Source organism: Notolepis coatsorum (assembly GCF_963971535.1).
Source record: "Notolepis coatsorum genome assembly, chromosome: 19".
Taxonomy (NCBI): Eukaryota; Metazoa; Chordata; class Actinopteri; order Aulopiformes; family Paralepididae; genus Notolepis; species Notolepis coatsorum.
The window spans coordinates 39,987,376-40,006,980 of NC_140183.1; the positions used below are offsets into that span (position 1 = coordinate 39,987,376).

Genomic DNA, 19,605 nt, shown 5'->3' on the forward strand with positions numbered 1-19,605 from the left:
GTATAGGTAAGTAATATTGTGTTCTTTTTATATGGTGTGTGTCACCCTTATATGAATCCCCTTTTTGTTCCCCCTGCTCAGGTGCCGCCCGCCCCTTCCTGTAGAGTGGCTGATTGCCCAATGATGAAAACAGCTGAGGGCAATCACTCATTAACACTTTGATTACCGGCCATTAACATGGTAAAGCATGGTTGTGAACGCATAATCTCTGTCTTAAATTATGGCTATGTGTCTAATCTGCCCGTCGTTTATCAATGACTTGTTTGCAGTCAACATTGTGGAAACGGATTGTTTTTTAATCGGTTCATTTCCGTTTTATAGCATTTTGAAAAACCCTCGTTTTCAAGGAAAATATATAGATTCCGTGATAAACGGCATTTACTGGAATATTCTGGTATTACACAAACACGTTGTCATTTTTCGGCCTATTTATGAATAGTTTTCAAATAAACGCTAGATTATCGATAGTATATGTGTACTTATGCACGCTATAGAGGTGGGCTGAAATATCGATTCTCTCATTTCCTGATCGTGCACACACAGACACACACACACACACACACGCATAGGGCAAACGCTTATATCTCTGTGAAAATAGCTCTGATTATCCTAAGACTGGTAAAATAAATTCCTTACCTGAGATCAGATGTTATCCAAAAAGATTATTCCAATTCCTGATCGCCATTCCAAATATCAATCACACTTATTGATTACAGTGTTGGGTACTGTAAATACATAATCCACGCGTTTTACGGGCCGGCGAGCACAATGGATTCTTCAGTTGGCTTGAGGGAAAAGTAAAATGAGGAAACTGGCCACCCCCCCTTCGTCAGTGTAAAGTAATGGGGTGCAGTTACACAGGGAGAGACGATAGGGGGCGGTATCTTCCCAATTGAGCTCAGAGTCTGCAGCACTAACCCGAGGCTCGATTGATGAAATATGAAATAATCAAATCGCCAAAAAAATTAAAACTACAAACAAACGCTATATAGCGTCTGGGGCACTCAAAGGTCGGCATGAACTAACGACAAAGCGCGTCCGTGGCACTCAATGTGTTAAGGGGCCGGTGGATATAACCTGAGATCCTGCACACATTTCGAGGCGCCTTTTCTACATTGACACTGACCTGAGTGGAGTGTGGGTTGCCTGTGTTGCCACTGTGTCTGGACTGATTATTGTGTCAGCCTTTGTTGCCCTTTGTGTGTGGAACTGTGTGTTGCATTTGATGTTCACACTGCTACGTGGTAGCTTCAGTGTTGTGCCTTACTGGTGTTGCTAACCAGGTAAGGTGAGGGGTGTCTTGTAGCACACTTGTGGTTAATTTGTGATGGCCTGTTGTTTATTGTACTGTGTTATTGCTGGGTGGTTCTCAGTGCCAACCTTCTGGCTGTTTGGTTTGTGTCCTGTGACACAATTGTGGTGGCAAATATTATCCACTCCAGCAACAGTTTTTCTTCCTTGAACCACTCACCCTTGCTCAGAGGAACAGAAGGCCTTATCACTCTAGGGGGCTCACTTAAAGGAAGTCAGGAAAAGGGGACAGGGATATACGAAATAAGCAAACAGAACACCGCCTAGTTCGCCTTCTCGCAAACAGTGGCAGGCGCCAGCAAAGGGAATAATACAACACAGCCTGTTCTCATTTCTGTCCTAGACAGACATTTATGGATGTCATTTATCATTTACATAGGCTAATTGGGACAAGCAATGCATACTCAAGATAGTAAACTAGCCTAAATGTAATAACCTAATAGCAAATTCTATAGGCCTACTTTATTATTAGACATAATGGGATTAGACATATAGGGGAAAATACATCAACATTCTCATGATGTCTGCACAGAGATGTTGATAATCAATTTCAAACTAATGTTAATATTAAACTAACAATGTAATTTGCGCAAATAGGCTAGTAGATGTAGTGTGTCGATTTGAAAAACGAAATGTTTGTCTAATAAGGCTAGATCTAACAAGTCCCTCAGACAACCTTCTAAAGGTGTTCCTTTCAGAAGCTATACCTTAGCTAAAGAGGCTGTGGGAAACAGCTCGGCAACTAAAGGAAGACCTTAAGGTATGTAGCGATAAGGAGGCTCTGATCTTTGAGATAACTCTAAGCTGGTAAAAACACGATTTCACTACAGAGTTGACCTGTTTGTCAAACCACAAGATGGTACCCAGATAAGCAAGATGCAAGTTCTAGGTAAAATGGATTACCACATCCTGAGATATGATACTTCAGCAGAAGATAATCACATCATGTCATCTGATGACGTGGCAGCCGTCACCACATCGATAAGTTAGCACTGTTGAACAAACCCGCAGTCCAAGATATACTACAAATAGCGTGCAATGTTCTGGATAACAACCATAGATAAACCGCCCACTCTCAAAAATCTGTGATCTGTTCAAAGTCAGTTTAACATCAAAGCACTTGTTTTTATTGCTTACAATAACAGTACTTTGGTGCCCAGCGACAAACGCATCCATGGCGAAGCGTGGCGCAGGGTTGGAATAGGAGGAATACATTATTAGCAGGTGGAGTTGGAGTAGGAGGAATACATTATTAGCAGGTGGAGTTGGAGTTGGAGGAATACATTATTAGCAGGTGGAGTAGGAGGAATACATTATTAGCAGTTGGAGTAGGAGGAATACATTATTAGCAGGTGGAGTAGGAGGAATACATTATTAGCAGGTGGAGTTGGAGTAGGAGGAATACATTATTAGCAGGTGGAGTTGGAGTAATACATTATTAGCAGGTGGAGTTGGAGTAGGAGGAATACATTATTAGCAGGTGGAGTTGGAGTAGGAGGAATACATTATTAGCAGGTGGAGTTGGAGTAGGATGAATACATTATTAGCAGGTGGTGTAGGAGGAATACATTATTAGCAGTTGGAGTAGGAGGAATACATTATTAGCAGGTGGAGTTGGAGTAGGAGGAATACATTATTATCAGGTGGAGTAGGAGGAATACATTATTAGCAGTTGGAGTAGGAGGAATACATTATTAGCAGGTGGAGTTGGAGTAGGAGGAATACATTATTAGCAGTTGGAGTAGGAGGAATACATTATTAGCAGGTGGAGTTGGAGTAGGAGGGATACATTATTAGCAGGTGGAGTTGGAGTAGGAGGAATACATTATTAGCAGGTGGAGTTGGAGTAGGAGGAATACATTATTAGCAGGTGGAGTTGGAGTAGGAGGAATACATTAACAGTTTGAGTGCCAGCCATTTAACATTGGAAACCCCGTTGAATGCCAGCACCCACTTCAATGATAGCGTTGTGAACGCATAATCTCTCTCTTAAATTATGGCTATGTGTCTAATCTGCCTGTCGTTTATCAATGACTTGTTTGCAGTCAACATTGTCAAAACGGATTTTTTTTTTATCGGTTCATTTTCGTTTTATAGCATTTTGAAAAGCCCTCGTTTAAGGAAAATATATAGATTCCGTGATAAACGGCATTTACTGGAATATTCTAGCATACACAAACGTTGTCATTTTTCGGCCTATTTATGAATCGTTTTCAAATAAACCCTAGATTATCGATATTATATGTGTACTTATGCACGCTATAGAGGCGGGCTGAAAAATATATTCTCATTTCCTCATCAGCGATCACCACGCACACACACACACGCATAGGGAAAAAGCTTATATCTCTGTGAAAACAGGTCTGATTATCCTAAGACTGGTAAAATAAATTCCTTACCTGAGATCAGATGTTATCCAAAAAGATTATTCCAATTCCTGATCGCCATTCCAAATATCGATCACGCTTATTGATTACAGTGTTGGTACTGTAAATACAGAATCCACGCTGTTCTGATGGCCGGCGATCACTTGGTCTCTTCAGTTGGCCTTGACGGAAAAGTAAAATGAGCAAACTGACCACTCCCCCTGCATCAGTCTAAAGTAATGGGGTGCAGTTACACAGGGAGAGACGATAGGGGGCGGTATCTTCCCAATTGAGCTCAGAGAGACTCTGCAGCACTAACCAGAGGCTCGATTGATGAAATATGAATTCAAATCGCCAATAAAAAGAAAACTGCAAACAGACGCTATATAGCGTCGGGGGCACTCAAAGGTCGGCATGAACTAATGACAAAAAGCGTCCGTGGCATCCAATGTGTTAATAGCAGGTAGAGTTGGAGTAGCAGGAATACATTATTAGCAGGTGGAGTTGGAAACCAACCAAAGCCAAAGAGATCAAATAAATTATGTGCAATATGTGCATATAGATAATTATATTATGTATGAGGCTCTACCCGCATCATCCGATTATGAATGAATGGATCATTTATTTTTGTGTCATACACGGAACACATACATGTGGTCCATAGCCTATTGAAATTTGTCATCATTCATTCAGTTATCATATTTAAGAGCAATCCATAGATTGACTCAACAAAAAGTAAAAAATATGCTGATGACACTATTGTCTATTATTACATGGTGTTTTCACATTCGCCGAAATGCTTGCTTGTGATTGGTCAATAGCGCTCGTCAGAGGTCCGATATTACTCGATAACGGACCTCTGTGGAACAATAATGACCGCTGTGCGCAGCTGTTCGCAATCAAGGCCACTGACACACTGCATCAGTGCAGCCAATCAGACACACCTGCTGGCTGCACTGACAGCGCAGTGTGTGTGACGATGACAGCGGAGCCAGAACAGAACTGCGTCTGCATTTGATCTCGTCTTGTCGATGTAAAATGAATTGGGTATATTGTTAGTAAGTTAGCCATGTAATAAGCGGGATAATGTATAGCTATACTCGATCATTGTCGCAAAATAATTGACCTTCACTGATGTTTAAAACACCTCGGCGCTGCGCCTCGGTATTTTAAACTCTGTCTGTCAATTATTTTGCGACAATGACCTCGTAGCTATACATTATCCCTTACTTATACAATGGCATGCACATTTCTTGATTCTGATTGGCTGAAACAGTCAAGTTAGACGTTGTTATTTCTCATAACACACTCCACGTGATCCCAGAACCCACCCACAACCGAATTACGTTTTTTTTTAATCACTCCGCCGTTCGGAATGAAACCAAGATGGCGGACAATAATCTTTATGAATGGATGTATTGATAGCGTCATAACGACTCATTCAAAAACGATTCTGTCACGTGGAATGTGTTAGTTGCTTAAACAATGTTAGATTATATAATTGGTTGGTCACGACTCATTGTGAAACAAAATATAAATCGCAGGAAGTGTGGTGTTAGATGGCATTCGTTGTAGAACCTCCCTCTCCTTCAATAGGCCACTGTCATTTCACTGTTAATAAAATTTTCAATCAATCAATCCAATAACAACCGCTAACTACACTCTTAGATGGCATGCTTTGAAGCAAACTATGTATAGATGTAGCACTATGTTGCAGTATGTTTATTGTTTGTTATTAAAGCATTCTCTGCCACCACTTTGATCATCCTAAACCATCCTCTGCCAGCGCTATTTGTCTATGGAGATGTTCACCTTCTTTGCAGGGCTATAACTTTTTAAATTGTATAGCTAAATTGACATTACTATGGCCCATTCAACATCAATTATCTATCGTTCAGGATGTAGGAACGTTTTACTTTTTCATTCACACATTCATACTAAAATACCGTCTAGAGTATAAATATGTTTTTATCGTTTTCTGCAGTATTTCATAGATCGTGAGATATAGGCATAAATGCATATATTAGATTATCAAATGCAGTTTGATACCGATCCATGCTATATAAAAAATGTCAACTGTACATGGTCCTAAACGTCATGACTGATCATCTGCGGGTGAACGGAGGGGGGGGGGGGGGGGGGGGTCATTTATAATTCAATGACCGACGTTAAATGATTTATGTAGTATGGGTGATATATTGATCAGAGCAGTTTGTATCGAAAATGATAAAGAAAAACGCTGAAACTCATGTCAGTCTCCTCGTAGAGTTGGGCGATGAGAGTGGAGCAAACGGATCCCAATTATGGGATGTTGATCGATGCGATCCATTTCCGGTTTGTATATTACTAATACACGTCCAAATCATGTTGATTATTGAGTTATGGTAAAGATCCATATCCACGGTGTCTGTATTGAGCCCCGGGACGATAAACGAGTGGCCGGACGAAAATAGGGGACGGACAGAGCTCCAATGGGCACTTCCGGTTTGGCAACTAGCCGATCGGCCACCAGGTGGCGGTATTGAAGCGTTGCAGAGTTGTGATGGCTCAGACAGCATCAGCCAAGACTCCGTGGGTGAAATATGAATACCATGATGAAAATATGAAATATTGATCTCAAACACGCCTCACGGCGTGATTGGCAGACAACGCATGGCGGAGAAACCCGCCTTAACACGTGATTGGCGGAGAATGGGTTAATTAAGATGGAACATGTTATGTTGTTTCTTGTAGTGGAGCCTAGTCAGTAGGTCTCAGTTTATATACAAAAGTAGCCTAACTGTTATTAAAGAAAGGGAGATGTTACAGGATCTCACTGCCACCTAGTGGTAGCCTATGTTAATGTATGTCCTACGTGGATGTTACGTGGATGTTAACCACTGTACTGTTGCGCTGCTGGCTGTCAACATGAATAGACAATTACACCTGACCAACGTCTCCTCCAGTTACTGTCTATCTGTATGTCATAATTATGTTATGATGCATTGAAAATGGGGGACCCTGATGTAAACAAGACGAAAGTCTTTCTGTGGTCTGCATCCCCTTAACAATTGTGTGTATTGAGCTGTAGATGCATTCGTTGTAGAACCTCCTCTCCTTCAAAAGGACACTGGCATGTCACTGTTAACACTTTAATCGCCGGAAACGCCGAAACTCGTCATTGCCCGCCATGCTCATTCTGCCGAAGACGCCGTAACACGTCTTTGATATCAATATTTCAAAAATCTGTGATCGAAATCATATTTCTCCTCCGGGGACCTGAGATATACTGCTGAGCTCCACTCAACTCTAACGGTTCAAGAGCGCCATCTGGTGGCCGATCGGCAGATCGCCCAACAGGAAGTCATGTGGATGAAGTGGTGCTCACCCATATTTCGTCCGGGCACTCGCTATCATTAGCAGGACTCCATCTTGACACAGTGAACACCGATCGGTGCAAATAACTCGACAAACAACATGATTTGGACGTATATACTATTATACAACCTGGAGATGGATCGGGTATTTCGACATCCCATAATAGGAATATCTCTGCTCCACGCCCAACGGCGCGAGGAAGATACGGTAAGATCCAGCGTTATTTTCCAACGTGTTCTTTACTAACTGCTCTGATGATCATATCACCCACACTAGATGAATGATATAACGTTGCCCACGGAATTATAAACGACCCCCCGCCCATCCGGTCAACATCAGATGATACGTAGTAACTTCTAGAACCACGTCCAGTTGAATTTTTTTTATCTCGCGCCGATTGCTATCAAACTGTATTTCATCATCAATATTATGCATTTGGAGCTATAAATCACGTTCTGGAGAAAGCTGCAGAAAACGATAAAAACACTTTTTTTTTTTTTATCCACTTTTTCTCCCATTTTCTATATTTTCTCCCATCCAAATTTCGTATCATCCAATTCAACCCTCCCCTGTCACGAACGCTGTTTCTTGCCTCCCACAAGCCGGCTGCAATGTGGACTAAGTCATACATAGCACAAGTCCCCTCCGGTACTTGAGGTAACAGCAGTCGCATCTTTTCACCTGCGCAGCTCGATCTCTCAGTGGCGAGGAGTAACGCGTGGGAGGCTCACGCTGCCCCCGACACTTCCTGATTCTACTGCGCAGGCGCACCAACCGACCTGTAGGAGTCGCTGTCCACAACGCCCGATCCCCACCCATCAGTTTCCCACCCCCTAATACGGCCAATGTGTATTAGTATGAACGACCAGCTAAACTGAAAGCAATGTGGAGCGCTGGGCTCGAACAGGCGAGCCCAGCGTCTCCGCATTCGTGGCGAGCGCCTTGCCCACTACGCCACGTAGCCGCCCACGATAAAAACATACTTATACTTTAGACCGTATTTTAGTATGAATATGTGAATGAAAAAGTATAACGTTGCTACACCCTGAACAATAGATATAGGACATTGAATGAATGGGCCATAATAATGTCAATTTAGCAATAAAATTAAAAAAGTTATAGCCCTGCAAAGAAGGGGAACTTCTCCATAGACAAATAGAGATGGCGAGGGATGGTAAATTATGAATTTAACCATGGCGATCAAAGTGTTAATAAGATTTTCAATCAATCATTCCAATAACAACCGCTCACTTCACTCCTAGATGGAATGCTTTGAAACACAGCACCCCCCGAGCTGCTTCTAGACACGGAGGCAACTTCTCTCTTTTTTTTTAACCTACTTTTTCTGCGGATGGTTTTGTGAATAAATCTCCATTATGCTTCAATTAATGTGTGTTTATTCTATAGCAATAAGGTTGGATGAATTCGGCAATTGTATAAAGATGTAGCACTGTCTATCTGTAATAAAATTGTCAATCAATCAATCAATCAATCAATCCAATAACAACCGCTCACTTCACTCTTAGATGGAATGCTTTGAAACACAGCACTTCCGAGCTGCTTCTAGACATGGAGGCAACTTTTTTTTTTTTTTTTTTACCTACTTTTTCTGCCGATGGTTTTGTGAATAAATCTTCAATTAATGTGTGTTTATTGTATAGCAATAAGGTTGGATGATGTCGGCAATTGTATAAAAGACATTACACCACTTGTAGTAGTGTGTTATAAGAATTAGAGCATGCCTAACAACCACCCCTAGGCATGCTCTAATTCTTATAACACACTCCTGCGCATGATGTAATGCTTAATTGTATTGCTGATTCTGTACAATTGGTCATTGAGAACCTGCAACCTTCCTTTAACACTTTGACGACCGTTCGGCGCCGTCTAATATGGTGCTAGAGGACCAAGGTTTGTCAACAAACCGATGTGTGTGAGGATTGGTTCATTCCCCGCCACACGCTCCGCTCCTTTAAGGTACTGTGTTGATTGATGCATTCCCCGCCACACGATCCGCTCCTTTAAGGTGCTGTGTTGATTGGTGCATTCCCCGCCACATGCTTTTGGAGCAAGTGTCAATTCCAGCGCGCACCTGTCATAGTTTTTGATTAGCGCCCCAGTGGCTTTTTATACTGGGACTTCCCTTCAATCGAGGTCGGGTCGTTTTGGAATACAACTGCTTTTGCCTGCTTTTTCCCCGTTGCTGTGCCTCGTCTTCTTTCCCTCCAGGACTTTCTGTGGAGATCCGCTGATGAGAACCTTGTTCCCCGTTTGGAGCTGCGCCTCGTTTACCCGCTTTACGCGTTTGCGCTTGGGTGAGTTGGAACCAAACCCCTCTGGATTATTCTGTCTGTGTGTGTGACGAACACCGAAGATTATCATTTTTGCTTGCACTGGACTCAGTTGAAGTGTGTGTTTAGAAGAGACACTAAAGATATCATTTCTGTTTGCACTAAACTCAGCTAACTTGTGTGTTGTGGAGAACACTGAAGATTGTCACTGTTCATTGGTTCTGGACACAGCTAAGGGAGGAGGGAACCACACTGCCTCTGTGTTTCGTTGGACTGTTATTGATATCTCTCTCTCTCTCCGTTTTCCACCTCGAGTTAAAGCTGGGAGTATCTGCAGAGCCGCTACAACGTCAAATACCGATTCCCCACCGCTATCACCAGGAGGATCTGCAGAGCCGCAGAGAACTCTGCCGATGGCAGTCTCCCTTGTTGTTTCATAATTGTTACTTTACCCCTTTTGTGGCTCTGTAAATAAATACGCCCTAGTATTTGGCTAACTCTGAACTTCCTGTCTGTACCGTGCGTTTGAGGTCGGTTCAAACCCTAACAATGTGTCTTTGTAGAGCTATATCTATACTTTATAGTATTGCTATCTGTCCATTCTCATTGTCACTTGAGTTCATAAACCGTCCCTTCAAAATGGCTTAAAGAAAAAAAAAATCCATCAATAGGTTGTCATTTTATAGCGCCGTGAATATAAGCTTTATTGCAGATTTCGTCTCATATATTTTCTGGAAAGCTACTTATAGAGCTAAAGGCTACTAACGTTATATTCAACGGCATTTCTGTTGTATATATGCTAATGAAATAACACAAACTGCTTATGATCCGAACTATCCCATAGCATCTATGGATGAAAGGGGGGCGGCGGGGAACGTCGATTAGTATTATTGATTACCAATAGAGTGTCCGTGTAAGTAGCCACATTCACTGATCGAATGCTTGCGTCTCACATCAATGTCTAATCCGGCTGTAATTTAGGTGAATAAGGTCTTACCGTCAGCCCGTGGGATACCCTACAGCATTTCCCCGTTATCGATCGGCATCTGGTAGATCGATATGTCCATTGGTTGATGATAAATCCCCTTATTCCATGGTGAGATCTGCGATTCGAAATGTGATACACGGTGCATGATGTTGCTTTGGGATCAGAGTAATATGATACTCCGTTGGAGGCAAAAAATAATAAAAAATCCATTCGCCCACAATGAGTGGAGCGATGGCGCCCCTAAGAGGATCTGGCCGGTATTGCATGTTGCCGAGGGTAGATCTGCAGAGTCGATCGGGGAGTCGATCTGGGATCTTGATCCGGTTATTAATATGGAATAAAACAATAACAACTTGCCACGGCTATATACGTGCCTCTGGTCCACAACGCATGGATTCGAAACACGTATTTATACGTGGCCGGTCCCAATAGTGTTAATATGCTTCAGGAAGCTCTTATTGGTCTTAAACTGGTTCTTAATGCAAATAAAACAAAATTCATGCTGTTTTCTAGAACCATAAATATTTATTATAATGGTTTACTTATATCCACTGTAAATGGTTCTAGCATTGAGAGTCACTGAATATAAATATCTCTGCATCTGCATTAACATTTAAATACCATAAACCTTGTCAAGAAGTTACTCCTTTCGCTCTTAACACTTTCAGTGCCAACGACGTGAAATCTCGTTACTTCATGCCAACCGTTTTATTTTTTTAGCGATTTCCATCCATATTTCATCAATATAGCCTCACGTTACCAGTTGGGATCTGTCTGAGCTCGAACAGGGAAAATACCGCCCCCTATCATCTCTCCGGATGGTACTGCACCCCATTGGATTGGATTGAATGAAACGCATGGGGGAAAAAAAGTCCGGATTCCACATTTTACTTGTCAGGCAAGTAACCGGAGACGATCCCAGTCATTGCCCACCATCAGAACAGCGTGGAATATGTCTTTTGACCACCCAGCGTTGGATCAATAAACGCGATTGGAATAATCTTTTTGGAGAACATCTGATCTGAGGTAAGGAATCTATTTTACCAGTATTGGTCCCCTATGTGTGTATGTGGCTGTGAGTGTGTGTAGCTGATCAGGAAATAAGATAATGGATTTTTCAGCCCGCTTCTATAGCGTGCATAAGTACACATATACTATAGACAATCTAGCATCTATTTGAAAACGATTCATAAATAGGCCGAAAAATGACAACGTGTTTTGTGTATTACAGTAAAGCACGATTCCTGCAGAATCTTTTTATCTTTTTCTGAAAGTTTCAAAAAATGAGCGTTTTTCAAAATGGTATAAAACGGAAATTAACTGATTAGAAAACAATCCGTTTCAACAATGTTGACTGCAAACAAGTCATTGATAAGCGACGGTCGTATTAGACACATAATTTAAGATATAGTTTATGCGTTCACAAATGTGAGAGCTCTGTCATTGAATAGAGCGGTGGCACGCAACAGGGTTAATAGGACTGCACGGCTGGCACGGAAAGTGTTAAAGGACACATTTTTCTGTGTTTAGCATGGTTTTATGGTAAAACAGGTTAGTATCAATTAGGGGTGCACGATATTGATTTTTTGACCCCGATATCGATACCGATAACTTTCTGCTCCTCAAGGTCGATACCGATAACCGATAATATATATATTTATTGTATTATTATTATTTAAAAAACTTGTATTCCTGGGGCGCTCCAGTAGCACACCATGTACCGCGCTGCGTCGCGGATCGGCCGACCCGAGTTCGATTCCCGGACCCGCCGTTATTTGCCGAATGTCTTCCCCTGCTCTCTCTCCCGCTTCACCCTCACTGTATCTGTCGGTCATGTCTGACCAGGAAAAGCGATAAACGCTAAAAAATAAATCTTTAAAAAAAAAAAAAAAAGAAAAAAAACTTGTATTCCTGTAGTTTTGACCTAACCAGATTTATCATGACATGAGCGTTACTACTATGAACAAAACAAAGACAAGACAACAGTTTTGACTCTTCAAATAAAGTGACCATATTTATTTTTCCAAATAAATATAATTTGAATCACAAAATTCACAATCCGTCAATAACTTGTAAACATAACACTGCAAAATGTAAACATTTGCCAATTGCCATAGTGAGGTTCATCACTCAGTGATGTAAAAATTAAATAAAGGCCTATAGAACTGTTGCAAATCTTTGCATAAGCCTGGGATTCAAATTCAATACTGGCAGGTAAAATCGGACAGTCAGATATGTCTATGTAAACAAAGTATACAAACTGAAAAAGTGCATTCCGCACACTATCAAAAACAAATAAATAAGCGACTGAAACAAGTTCCACACAGTAACAAACAGTCATTTTACAGAACAAAGGATTAATTATATTACTTATAATAATCCATATAAATGACAGTGAGTGAACCCTTTTTTTCCACTAAACTACTAAAGCATTGAGGTTTCAAACTTTCAATTGTTTTTCGTTATTTTTTTCGGGAGAGAGAGAGTGGGGGGGAGAGAGAGACAGATAGATTCACGTTTGACCCTGTATTGTTATTTTTGATAACTCTTCTACAGTTTTTTTTTTATTCTGGTCGGATCAGTGGGAATTATGTACCTGGGCTCTAAATGACGAAGTAGCCGACAGAATCCTTTGTCTTCAACGAGGGAAAAGGGCTGGTCGTCAAGTGCCATCATTTCTGTGATCAAGTTAGAGATCGCTTGAGCCCTTGGGTCATTTCTGTCAAACTTCTTTAATTTAGCAAACGCCTCATCAATACAAGCCCCGCCGGTTCCTTTGCAGCTGGCTTTGGATTCACAGCAGCTTGACCTGCTCGCGCGTCGTCGTAGGCTTCGTAGCGGTGGTGATGTTTCAGGTGACTTATGTTGGATGTGTTATAGCTTGTTGCCCTTTTCCCTCCTCATGGAACTTCTGCATTGCATTTGTTACAAATAGCAAGCGAACTGTTTTCCTCTGAAACTTTGAAAACTACTGACGCCATGTTTGTTTACTAAATCTCCTGACTGAACTTTTTTTCAGGCCAAGTCATATTCTTATTTTAACCTCCACTGTATTTCTTTTTAATAGCGTTGGCGTTTTAAGGGAGCCTACTTGTTTCGGTTTCGTCGATAATCCAATGTACAGTTACCCCCCCACCCCACCCCGCCTACCCAACCCTTCCCCCCCAACCATCTCCAATGTACAGCCCCCCCCCCACCACCCAACCTACCCAACCTCCTATGTACAGTTTCTTCGTCAAATGTATATACTCTCTTTTTTAGACTCTATTGTATCACAAACAATACTGTATTTGTAAATCTGGTATGTCATAAATGTATAGATGTAGCAGTATTATCTATCTGTATGTCAAGTATGTCATATATGTTATGATGAATTGAAAATGGGGGACCCTGATGTAAACAAGAGGAAAGTCTTTCTCTGGTCTGCAACCCCTTAACAATTGTGTATATTGAGCTGTACTGTATTGTACCCATTCTGCAATCTGTTATAACAATCAATCAATATTTAACAGATTACAGAATGGGTACAATACAGTACGGCTCAATACACACATGCAGACCAGAGAAAGACGTTTGTCTTGTTTACATCAGGGTCCCCCATTTTCAATTCATAGTGACATTTATGACATACACAACATTTATGGCATAGGGACATACATGACATACGTACAGGTATATAGTAATGTTACATTTGTGACATATACAATATGCAAATATACAGTACTGTTACCCATAGATCCTAACAGAGATTATATACATTATGATGGGGAGGAGACTGTACATTAGGGTGGGTGGGAGAAAAAAGATACATACGGTGGGGAGAGAATATACAGTGGGGAGGAGACCGTCTACAGATACACCTGTGTGATGTTGCTACGGAGTTAAGCTAATAAAGGATACTCACAACCAGAGGACTCACATATTTGTACTGTGAAGTAACACGACAATGACAAATGTGTTGTTTCTGTTTTTCTTTTTGACATAGTTGCGGAACACGGAACAAGTTAACAACTCACCACCGTCTACAGCCCCCGCATCATACTGTAGCCTAGCCAGTCTCTTGAAACACTGCTATCTTCAAACTTCCATTCCTCTCGAAACTTTCTTTTGTTGAGTGGTGCCGCTCATCCTTTTCGTCTGAGAACACTGCGTGTGTTTTCTTTTTAGTGGCCGACTTACTCCTTCCATTAACGTTATTATGCTGACATTAGCTAATAACTATGTGTTGGGGATAATGGTTCCGCACGGACCATATTGTTTGTTACATTGCTGTCTGCAAACTCGCTCAGAGTGTCAACATAGTGTTGACATTGAGTTGATGTTAGCTGCTAGCTGGCTACCCAAATCCACAACAGCCAGGCAGCCAACCGTACAAAATACAGTCTCAGCCAATCACATCGATTTGTACAGTTAGTTAGCTCCACTCCATTGCGAAATAAAAGTTAGCCAGCCAGGACAGCCCGTATTAGCAAGCTACAGTTACAGTAACGTTAGCCACCCGAAGATCGGTAGCTAGCTAACGTTAGCCACAGCTTCAAAAACTAATTTCAATTATGTTATGAGCTATCAGCTAGCCAGCTAGATAACGTTTTTAGAAAATGCCTCGTGTAGTAAACTAAAGTGAATAGTTTACTGGGCCATTGTTTAATGCTTCAGTGGTGTTAAAAGAGGACCTGCACGCTTGCTATCTTTGGTGCAAATGATACGGGTCTGTGACAAGACGGGTCTGTGAGGGGGAGGGCACTGAGAGCAGCGTGTGTGCGTCAAGCTCACGTTTGATTGGTTAGAATGGTCAAAATGCCCTACGCATCTACAAATCATAATACCAAGTAGCCAATTCCGTCAGACTCCAAATCAAATTGACAAAAAAATAATAAAAAAATACTGAAATCCGTCTGGAGACGGAACGCTTTAATGCATGCTATCTGTGCTGCTTCTGAAAGTTACGTGACTACGTCACAGCCAGGCATGAGAAAGGGAGCGCTGGACCACACGCTATCAGTCATACCACAGTACTGGCAAAACGGGAGGAGCCTACAGTAAAAACAAACGCCCTTCTTACCAATCCACCCACACCGCATTTTTTTAACCAAAAAATATATTATATATTATTGGAGCTATCAATAATTTTATCAGGTTTATCGGGATGACGCCATAATTGCTGATATCGGCCCGATAATTATCGTGCATCCCTAGTATCAATGGGTCTGTGTCTCTAATTACCATATTGACTCATCAACTAAACCAGGGGTGGGCAACTTTGTATATGGTGAGGGCCACAAAATGTCCACAATCAATCTGGGGGGCCGCATTGTTTATCGGCAGTCCCGCCAGTAGTACCCCATCACTCAAATAGCCCATAATAGTCACAGATGTGATAAATAAGGTATATAAACAATTATAATTTGTTGTAACTTTGTTTTTATTCCATTTCAAATGCATTTAGTAATGCAATTTCAACTTTATGAATTTATAAACAGCTGAATTTAAAAGTATTGCTGTAACCCCAAATATATACAAAAATGATCAATTATAATTAAGGCTTATAATAAAATAAATGTATGAACTTAAAGCCCACTGCTCAACAAACACAAAGCAGCATTCCTGCTGCATTTCACTACAACAGTAAATCAAAAGTCCAATAATAAATTATTTTGTTAAATGTATAAACTTGTATCCTGCTACTAAACAAAACATTATAACACTGAAATGCATGTTATGGATATGAAGCACTCAGGAATGTTTTGTTTAGTAGCAGGATACAAGTTTATACATTTAACAAAATCATTTATTATTGCACTTTTGATTTACTGTTGTAGTGAAATGCAGCAGGAATGCTGCTTTGTGTTTGTGTTATTAGTGTTATCTGAACACTACAAAAGTAAACAAGTAAAGTGCAAGTAAAGTAAAGTGCAATACTACATGCCTCCCATTGACCCTTAATCAAACTGGCATGACATTCACCCTCGCCCCACAGTGGGTCAATAATGGTTATAATAATAATAATAATAATAATGGTCCCCTCTCTACACCTCTCCATCATCCCCCCCCCCTCTCTACACCTCTTCATCATCTCTCCCCCCCCTCTCTACACCTCTTCATCATCTCCTTCCCCCCCTCTACACCTCTTCATCATCTCCTCCCCCCCCTGTCTTTAATGAGACACTTGTGGTCTCTCCATTTGGCGCACAATAGCAGGAATGTCAACTTCAATGTTTGTGCATGCAATCTGTATCAGATGAAATAATGTTTCATCCGACAGCCTGTTTCTCTCCTTTGACTTGATGTGCTTCATGTTTGAGAAATTGCTCTCACGTATGTATGTGCTCCCAAACATACTGGCCATAGAGAGGGCAAAGTCCCTGAGGAGTGGGAAGCGGGGCTCAGGTAGCAGTTTCCAAAACGAAATTCCCCTCTCATTTCTCTTTGCTTGAAAAAAAGGATCTGACTGTAGCTCGCACAGTTCAAGCTGCAACGGTGGGGGCTGCTCTGACACCGTAGCGGTGAGGGGGCCGGCAAACAGCGCTATCCATGACTGCATGCCGTTGAAATCTTCAAACCGATCATTGAATTGCATTTGCAGTGTTTCAATGTCGCTCCTGTACTTTCCAACGGCTCAGCCATCGGATTTCTGTGTGTAGCTGCAAGTCGCCATAATCAGTGTCCATCTCTTCCAAAAAGGAGACAAACTTTCTATGGTTTAGTGACCTGTTGCCTCCACGAATTAGATTGGTAACCTTGGTAACCAAATCCATAACATGGCTGTATTCAAGCTTCTTGGCACAGAGAGCCTCCTATATCAGATAAAAAAAAAGAAAAACGATTTAACGACTCTCGCATATAATTTGACTACACTCGACTCGCATGGTCATTATAGTGACGCACAATAGATGGAAATTATGTTAGCGAACTTACCTGATGTATAATGCAGTGCAGCATTGGACACTCAACGCCACTCTGCCTTAGAAGCCCGGCGAATCCATCGGTAACAACAGCCGACAGTTTATCAAAACCCCCATATTGCTGCACGGCACTTTCAACAGCGTTGAATATGTGCACACTAGGGCTGACCCCTATTAGTCAAATAGTCGACTAATCGATCGAAAGGACTGCCAACTCTTCTTAGTCGAATACAATAAAAAAAAAAAAAAAAAAAAAAAAAAAATTATAATTATTTTTTATTTTTTTTTATATTGGCCTGGGGCCGCATGGAACGTCGGTAAGGGCCGCATGCGGCCCGCGGGCCGCCAGTTGCCCCTCCCTGAACTAAACTGTTCTGATTTGACGGTTTCCGTGACGTTAATATAGCATTGATTTGCATAGCTCCGCCCCTGGTTGTACTCACCTCCACCGCCCACATCAACCATTATAGTGCAGAGACCAGAGACCGCATTGTAACCAGACACTTCCTCAAACTGGGTTTGAGGAAGAGAGAGAGGGACGGCGTGAGGAACTGCAGAGCAGAAGTGTGTGTAAATGTGTGTGCGCCATCTCTCTCCCTCGTCAGGGACACACACATACACAAACTTGACTGCGTGTGTGTCGGGGACGCATCTCTCCTCTCTCTCTCTCCCTCGTCGGAGCATTACACACAAACTTGACTGCGTGTGTGTCGGGGACGCATCTCTCCCCTCTCTCTCTCTCTCTCTCTCTCTCTCTCTCTCTCTCTCTCTCTCTCTCTCTTTGAGTACTCCATTAGAAATATAAAACAACGGAGTCAGCATTGCTTGAGGCTTGGGCTGATCGCTATACTAACCCGTTTGGCTGGGTTAGGGGGAGGGCAAGTCATGGTGTTGTGGACAGCGACGCCTACAGGTCAGGTCTGGGCGCTTGCTCAGTGGAGGCAGGACTTGATCAAGGCAGCGTGCCCTCCCACGCGTTACACTTCACCAATGAGAGTCCTCGCTGCCAGGTGAAAAAAGAGTCACTGGCTGTCGCCGCGCGTGTCGGAGGAAGCGTGCGGATGACTTCAGGGTTCCCTTGTACCGACCAGTAGGAGAACATGCGCACAACAACCAGGTAGGGGAGGGGGGGAATTGGCACAACGACCAAAAAATTGGGACGGGGAGAAAACAGAGAAAAAAATCTGAGAAAGAGAGGATAAAAAATATATATATATATAAAACAATGATTTAAAAAAAAGAAAAAAACGTACAGATGTCTTCCATAGACTCACAGGAATTGTGTAAAGTTACCCAAATAGTGCAAGGAATAGCAATGCATGTACCCTTTAAACATCTAGACACGGGGCAGTCAGGTGGCGTAGCGGAGATTGCGTTCGTCACCAACGCCGGAGATGCTGGATTCGCGTGTTCGAATCCAGCTCCCAGCGTTGTCACCAGCTTGGCTGGCCGTTCACACTAATACAATTGGCAGTATTAGAGGGTGGGAAAGCTGGCGGGTGGGTCCTGGGCGTTGTGGACAGCGACCCCCACAGTTCGGTCGGGGCGCCTGCTCAGCGAGGGTAGGATCTGGAGAGAGGTAGTGCGGCCTCTCACACGTTACACTCTCCCAGTGAGAATCTGCGCGGCCAGGCTGGCCTGCCGGCTGGCTGCACATGCGTCGGAGGAAAGCATGTGACAGTCTCCGGTCTCTCGGACCAACAGTAGGGGAAAGTGCGCAACAACCAGGAAGGGTGGGATGGGAGAAAAATCGGAAAAAAGAAGGAGGGGGAAAAAGATATATAAAAAAAAAAAAAAAAAAACATCTAGACACGGCCTATCATTCTGCTGTCACATATACTGTATTACTTGTGATAGATATGGTACTCACCACTTTATCCTGTATGATAAAGTGGGTTGGTCTTCTCTGGCAGAGAGGTGAAATAAACATTGGTATCGGTTTATATTGATATATATATATATATATATATATATATATATATATATATATATATATATATATATATATATATATATATATATATATATATATATATATATATATATATATATATACACATTATATCACAATGTTGCTATATTGAAATGATTGGCTGATGCTTAATGTCGGCAGGTTCATTTAAAATACTTTTGGGTGCTGGTTCTCAGAGGGTTCCTGTCCCACGGCAAAAGAGGCAGAGGGGGTTAAAGAAGATGACATATAAGGCTCTATCGTCATGTCATGCGGTGCAAGCACTGACGCAGGTTTATTGGCAATTTGGGTCTCCATTTTGCCATAAAATCACACCTGCATCTCCGCCCGCTCAGACCACATTTAAGTGTGGATACTGGTGATCAGAGCTATTTTCCTGACAGTACTCTAGGACGAGGATGCACAGGAACACCCGTCC

General features: G+C 42.0%; 1 protein-coding gene across 1 annotated transcript in view; it reads right to left on the bottom strand.

The window, feature by feature from the left end:
- LOC311246077 (interleukin-21 receptor-like) overlaps positions 1-19,605 on the bottom strand; it is a 62,095-nt gene that overhangs the window by 3,264 nt on the left and 39,226 nt on the right. The window lies entirely within an intron of this gene.